This window comes from Chrysochloris asiatica, unplaced genomic scaffold (genome assembly GCF_000296735.1).
Source record: "Chrysochloris asiatica unplaced genomic scaffold, ChrAsi1.0 scaffold00187, whole genome shotgun sequence".
NCBI classification, from domain to species: Eukaryota; Metazoa; Chordata; class Mammalia; order Afrosoricida; family Chrysochloridae; genus Chrysochloris; species Chrysochloris asiatica.
The window spans coordinates 3,590,474-3,598,773 of NW_006408705.1; positions in this window are offsets into that span (position 1 = coordinate 3,590,474).

Here is an 8,300-nt window from a genome sequence, read left to right on the forward strand (position 1 = left end):
TTCTTCTCCCCTCCCCACTTCTTTCTTCTTCGGGTTGAGCTCTGTTCATCCAGTCATTGAAGCCAAGTCAAGTGGGTATCATCTGCAAGTGTGGGTGTTCTTGCATCTGTCCGCCCTCTTCTTATCAGCTGATCGCTTTGCTCCCCAGTCTAGTCCTCTGTGGCTGTGTCTCTGACTCTGAGCCCATGAGTCCCTGGGTCAGTCAATAGTCTTAAAAGACAAGCCAGCCAATCCTTGGAAGTCTTAAGTATACCCAGTCGCTGTGAATCGGACATAACTCAACAGCACTTAACAATACATCAAATGTGTAGTAATAGTTCCTAAATTAAGTCTCTGTTCAGTAGTTCACCTCAACTCACCATGGTATTTTCAATTGCTTTATGTGCATGTTAAAGTTAGACATTGAATAAGGAAGACTGTATAAGAACTGGTGCATTTGTTGAAGGAAAACATTGAAAGTACCATGGACTACCAGAAGAACAAACAAATCTGTCTCAGAAGAAATGCAGCCAGATGCTCCTTAGAAATCAGGATATTGAGACTTCCTCCCTTGCACTTTGAACATGTGGTCACGAGAGACCAGTCTCTGGAAAAAGACATCATGCTTGGAAAAGTGGAGGGTCAATGAAAGAGAGGAAGAGCATCAATGAGAAGGACTGACACAGTGGTAGCAACAATGGACTCATATATAACACCAATTATGTGGATGATGTAGGACCAGGCAGTTTTCATTCTGTTAGGCATAGGGTCAATATGAACAAGAATTGATTCAACAGCACCTAACTAAACAATGAGAGAATAAATTTGCAGTCTGACGCATTAGCCCACAGCACCACACCAGGACTCCAACAGAGCATTGTTGTTGTTAAGTGCCGTCTAGTCAATTCTAAACCATATTGACCCTGTATAAGGTTTCCAAGGAACAGATGGTGAGCTTGAACCACCGATCTTTGCAGTTCAAACGACTTTGCAGTCTGATGCATTAGCCCACAACACCACACCAGGACTCCAACAGAACATTTAGGATCCAGATAATTGAACCATTTCTATAAATTAGTTGAATAATTTCTATAAATTAATAAGGAAAAAAGAAACAAATACCTGAAATTAAAATTCCCAAAGAGGAAGAACTCATGGAAGAAAAATGAAACCCTAATAGCTTGTAAATATATGAAAAGAGCCTCGATATTACTGAGGAAAATGCAAACAAAATCAGAAGTAAGCAAAAATGTCATACTCATCAAATTTGCAAATATTTGAAAAATCTAACATACCAAGTGATACACTGGAATAAATAAATAAACCAAGTCAATTGCACTCAAGCTAATTCTGACTCATAGTACCTGGGTTGTGCAAATGGTTTGCAATTAACTGATAACTTAAGTTGGCATTTCAAAGTCACCCAGGGCTCTGCAGAAGAAAGGCCTGGTCAACTGCTTCTGTAAGTACAGCAGTTCTACTTTAACATATGGGGTCACCATAATACATTGGTCTAGCCAAAACTTATTGATAAATCCAGTTTGGAAGAAATGTGACAGTATCTAATAAAGTTGAAATTTCTTATATCCTATGACTCAGCAGTTGAATTATAGATGTGTACCATATAGGAGCTCTTACATATGGCTCAAGATGATTACCAGAATGCCCACAGACATGGTTTACGATAGTGAAATATTAGAAATCATCTCAAGAAATATTCGGAATCGACTCGATGGCACTTAACAACAACAAAAGATATATTAATAGAAACAAACAACAACCAAAAAATGTTATCATCTAATCAATTCTGACTTACGCTGACGGCATACATTACAGAGTTGAACTATTCCATAGGGTATTTTTGGCTGCAATCTTTATAGAGAAAGATCACTAGGACTTTCTTCTACAATGTTGTTGGTTGGCTTCAAACCATCACCCTTTATGTTAGTTATCAAAGTACAAATTGTTTGAAGCACTCAATAGACACATGGAGACTTAATTGTGTCCTGGAAAATTGAGATTCTGCATAGATTTTAAACTTAATATGTTTGAGTCTCTTATTGATTTTTGTAGGAAAACAGCTTTAAAAAGGGGGACTTCAAACAGTTTGTAGAAAAATGTAATGAAAAGATAAAAACAAAATTTATAAGTTTTCTTTCTCAACATAAACTCTATCAAGTTCAAGACACTTTTATAAGTGAGATACCAGCCATTTAGTTCATCCCTAAAGAACTGACAGTGATGAGAATTTAATTGTAACAATACAATCTTTTTTTACATTATTAATTGAAGAAGAATGGGTGACCTTTAAGACAAATCAGGACTGTAAGGTAGAAGCTTAATGATTCATATAGAAATTCTCACAAAATTGCCCTTGCTCAATGAGAAGAAAAAGCAAGAACATCATCAAGGCTAATAAGGATTCTCTGGTGAAGCTTCCCCAGTCATTTTTCTTCTAACGCTTTGACTAACTTTCTAAAAACACCTTCATAATAAGCAGATATTGTCATTCTTTGGCTGTTCAGAAAGTCTACAAGCAAATGACTTCAGCATCCCAAAAAACTGTTGCGTAGCCTCTGCTCTTGACCGGGTCTGCTTTTGCATTGACTGGACCACTTCTACCTCTTGGTAACCATTGCTTTGATTCTACCTTGTCTTCAGGATTGTACTGGAAACGTCATATTTCATCTCCTATTATAATTCTTTGAAGAAATGCTTCAGCATCTTGAACCTACTTGTTTAAAATTTCCATTGAAAGTTCTATTCTTGTCTGGACACAACAGTTTTAGCACCCACTGAGTGGGAAAGTTTGCTCAGCTTTAATGTTTTCATCAGAATTATGTAAGAATTGTGAACCAACTGAGATGTCACTGGTGTTGGCTTTTCTTTCTGCTGCTTACCTTAGGGCACGAGCTAGATTGTTTCTTCACAAATTGATGTGGATAGTCTGCCACTGTGGGCTTTATCTTCAAGATTGTCTTGTCCCTTAAAACAAGTTACCTATTTGTAAACTGCTGATATCTCTTTCCTAAACCATCAGTGATTTCACCAGTCTTTCATCTAAGCTTCACCATAAATTTGATGTTTGCTCTTGCTTCAATTTTAGCAGAATTCATGTTGCTTTGATAGGCAATCTCTTCAAACTGATATCTTATCCATATGAGTACCTCAAACTAGATCCTGTTCAGATATTTATAAAAAGGTAGTATGAGTCTATTTGGTGGGGAAAAAAAATTGAAATCCATGTATTGTTTTTTTCATAATCACATTTTCATGAACCTTTAGAAGACCCTCAGTAGAGAAATGTCCCTATATATTACATATGTATTATGTAGTCCTCATGTGGAGCTATAGAATAAGCTTATGGTTAACAGTCCTCATGTGGACTGTTAACCATAAAGTTAGCAGTTCAAACACACCAGCCACTCCTTGAAAACCCAAACAGGGTCGCTATGAGTCAGCACCAACTCGAAGGCATTTAACAGCATGTGTATATCCACATAAATAAAAATAAGTTTAGAGTCTTATGTTATCATAAAATTGATACTCTATGGTTAAGTTATTGAGCAAAATCAACTTTCCATGGCAAACATAACTTATAATTTCACAGAACAAAATTTGTTTTCCTCAGCAAACATTTTAACAATACAATTATCTATACTTTTAAAAAACTGTACTAATGGAGTTATTAAAATAACCCTTTCAATTATATAGGAATAGGCTAGCCATTTTGACTAAAGAAAAACTTGGCAAAGCAATATTATTTTATGAGGTAATAAAAATACATAGATTAGCTTAAGTTTTGTGGTAACTGACATACAAATAAAATAGGCATTTCTTTCTTCTAGCAATCATATTTATTGCTGAATTCTCAGTCACTTTTGTTATCTACATATTTTAATACTATGTATTTTAAATTGAAAACATTAATGTGTTTTATGAAATAAGTGAAACAATACAATGTAAAAATATAAATATTTAACTCACTGGAGAAGGACATCATGTTTGGTAAAGCGGTGTGCCACAGAAAAAGAGGAAGACCCCCAGTGAGATGGATTGGCACAGTAGCACCATCAATGGGCTCAAAAGTAGTGACGACTGTGAGGTTGACTCAGGCCCTGGCAGTGTTTCATTCTGTTGTGCATACGGTGGCTATGAGTCAGTACCAACTTGATGGCACCTAACAACAACACCTAACCCACAGTGCCATCAGGGCTCCCTTACATTTCTAAATAAAGTTACGCTCTAGCTTTGTTAAGTATAGGCTCTAGCATTTTCCACTATGAGACTTTGAAAAAAAAATCCTATTATTTCTCATTTCTTTGCTGATTCACAATCTATGATTCCATTGAGTATTCTTATTTCCTTATTTAAAAAAATATATTTTCCAACACACTTGTGACCCAGCTTTCAGCCAAGCAGTTGATAGATATATCAGGGGGACAACAACACTATAACCACAGCTCACTATGAACCTATGAATGATGGAACAGTCAATCATTCAAATCAAAGGGACAACATGGACCTAAGGACAAAGGTGAGAAGGGACGGGAAGGTGCGTGAATCACTGTTGTTCCATGAAAGGATTGTAATCATTGAAATGAAACAAAGTGTTGTTATTTGTTAAATGTAAAACTGATGCTCTTGCCTGTAAACTTTCACTCAATTCATAATAAAAAGTTAAAAAAAAAAAAAAAAGAGAAAAATTTTCTTCCCACAGTTTCTAATCCCCTTCTGTGCCTTGACCTTTTCAGAAGACATTCTCTGATGTATATCTGAAAATAATAAATTATTTTGTCCCTCTAATCTATTCTATTCTTCCTTTTAATGTTATATTCAAAACAAAACAAACTTGTATTATATATTTATCATGGGGGTGGTTGTGTGCCATATGTCAATCCCAATTCATAGCGACCCTGTATAGGGTTACAGAGGCTATAAATATATACAGGACCAGAAAGCCTCATCTTTTCTCCTGTGGAGTGACTGGTAGATTTGAATTGCTGACCTAGAAGCTAGTAGCCCAGCTTGCAACCCACTAAGCTACCAGGACTTCTATATTTATCACATATCACTATATATTGCATTACATATTTGTTAGTGTAATTATATTTGTCAATTTATTAGAGCATAGAGTTATACACTGATATCTAGATTAAAAATGGGAAACACTTTTCTCTCTGCCTTTCCTTGTATTTATATAGATGTGATTAGCAGAATAGAGGATGCTGAAAATCAAGCCACTCCTTTAGATTAGAACTCCATGTATTCTAGTTATCTCTGCTCTGCTTCAAAAACAAAATCCACACTCCCAACATACGCTTTTAGTCAAAGAAAGACCCACTTAAGAGAAGGTAGTTGATGCAACATCAACCCATTATGCAAATCGGAAAAACTTTGCAAAGGTCATACCTGATTTATGAAAAATTGTGTTGCTGTTAAGTGCTATCAAGTCAGTTCTTTTACTCGCAGAGACCCTGGATAAGATTTCTAAAGCTATAAATCTTTGTGGGAACAGAAAGCCTCCTCTTTCTCTTGCAGAGCAGCTGGTGAACTCCAATTGCCCACCTGTGGGTCTCAGTCCAGTGCTTATTGTACAGAGCTGTCACTCTTTGAGTCTTTGACTTATTGTTAGGTGTTGTTGAGTCATTTGTGACTCATAGCGACCTTTGTTACAGCAGAACAAAACACTGTCTGATCCTACGTCATCCTCACAGTAGTTAAACTTGAGCCCATTTCTGCTGCTACAGACCAAATCCATCTATGTCGATCCATCTTCCTCGTTTTTTCTGACCTGTTATTTAACCAAGTATGATGTCCTTCTCCAGGGACTAGTAACACGTCCTCCTGATAACACGTCCAAAGTGTCAGAGATGAAGTCGCACCATCCTGGCTTCTAAGGAGCATTCTGGCTAAACTTCTTCCAAGACAGATTTGTTTGTTCTTCTGGAAGTCCACGGTACTTTCAATATTCTTCTCCAACACCATCACTCAAATGCATCAATTCTTCTACTGTCTTCCTTATTCATTGTCCAACTTTCACATGCATATGAGGCTATTAAAAATACCATGGCTTGGGTCAGATGCACATTAGTCCTCAAACTGATATCTTTGCTCTTCAACACTTTGAAGAGATCTTGTGCAATAGATTTTCCTAATGTAATAAGTCATGTGATTTCTTCACTGATGCCTTCATTAGCATTGATTGTGGACCCAAGTAAAATGAAGTTTTTGACAACTCCAATCTTTTCTCCATTTATCATGATGTTATTTATTGGTCCAGTTGTAAGGACTTTTATCTTCTTTACATTGAAGTGCAAACCATAGAGAAGGTGGTAGTCTTTGATCTTCATCAGTAAGTATTTTAAATCCTCTTCACTTTTAGCAAGCAAGGCTGCACCATCTGCATATTGCTAATGAGTCTTCCTCCAATCTTAGTGACATGTTCTTCTTTATATAATCCAGCTTCTCTGATTATTTGCTCAGCATATAGATTGAATAAGTAGGGTGAAAGAATACAGCCCTGGTGCACACCTTTCCTGATTTTAAACCATTCTGTATCCCCTTTTTGTTTGAATGACAGCCTAACAGTCTATGTGAAGGTTCCTCATTAGCACAATTAAGTGTTCTGGAATACCCATTGTTCCCAATGTTATACATAGCTTGTCATGAGCCACACAATCAAAAGCCTTTGCATAGTCAACAAAGCACAAATAACATCTTTCTGGTGTGGCATTGTAGGATGAGCACTGGACTGCTAATCATAATGTCAGAGGTTAAAACCAACTAGCCACTCCTTGGAAACCCTTTATGGGGTTGCTATGAGTCAGAACTGACTTGACAGCACTTAGTAACAGCAAATATCCTTCTGGTGTTCTCTGCTTTCAGTCAAGGTCCAGCTGATGTCATCAATGATATCCCTCATTCCACATCCTCTTCCGAATCTGGCTTGATTTTCTGGTAATTCTTTTTCAATGTACTATTGCAACCGTTTTAAATTCTCTTTAGCAAAAATTTACTTTCGTGTAATATTAATGATATTGTTTGATGGTTTCTGCGTTCTGTTGGGTCACCTTTCTTTGGAATGGGAACAAATATGAAACCCTTCCAATCAGTTGGCCAGGTAACTGTCTTCCAAATGTCTTGTCATAGATGAGTGAGTGCCTCCAGTGTTGCATCAGTTTGTTCAAAGATTTCAATTTGTATTCCATCAGTTCCCGGCACACTGTTTTTTTGCCAGTGCCTTCAGTGCAGCTGGTACTTCTTCTTTCAGTACCATAGGTTCTTGACCTTATGCTGTCTCTTAAAATGGTGCACATCGACTCTTTCTTTTTGATTCAGTGACTCTTCTTTCTTTTGATACCTTCCTTCTTATTCTGATGCTTTCTGCATCATTCAATATTTTGCCCCCAAAATTCTTCAATATTGTAAGTCAAGGCTTGAATTTTTTCATCAGTAGCTTCACAATCTACAAAATGTCTTTAATAGCCTTCCTCCACAGCATATAGAACAATGCCAGGTTACATATGCTTTCTAGTTAAGGAAATGAAGCTTTATATTAATTTACCCATCTGGACTTCAAAATGTATTTGTAATAATTTGCAATACATTGCATTCATATTCTGTGTAAATAGATATTGTTTTTGTTGTTCTTAAGTGCCATGGAATCAGTTCTGACTCATAGTGACCCTGTATAGGGTTTCTGAGGAGGTGTTTTGAATGGCCAACTTTGCAGTTCAAACCGACTTTTTGGTCTAGTGTATTATCCTACAGTGCCATACCAGGACTCTGAAAATAGATATAGCAAAAGATAAACCAAGTATGAGGGGGAAATAATTAAATGTTCATGAATAAGTTTATTAAATATAACCTTTTTTGACAATATAAACCTTCAGTTCAAAGTCCTCCACTACCCTGACTTCAGCTGCAACTTTAGTTTTAAAGGAACATGAAAGTTGTATTTCTTTAACGTGGGAAAGAAATACCATAACGGAATTCATACTGTTAGTAGGAAGTAAAGAAGATGAATGAGTCTTGGTTACTACATCATAAAATTCAAGTAAGATATGAATGAGTCTTGGTTACTACACCATAAAATCTTAGAACTTACATTTTATAAAAAGCCATGAAGACCGGAAAAAGATGGTGGATCGGGTGGAAGTGTAGTAATGAGCTCTGCCAAGAACAACACAGAATACAGGACCAAGAAGTCTCAGGGAATGGTCCCAGTACTCTGAACCACATATAAAGGAATATTTAGAAGGTTGGAAGACTTACAGCTGGGGAGTTTGTGGCAGAAGCAAAAAATCCATTGCTTCCTG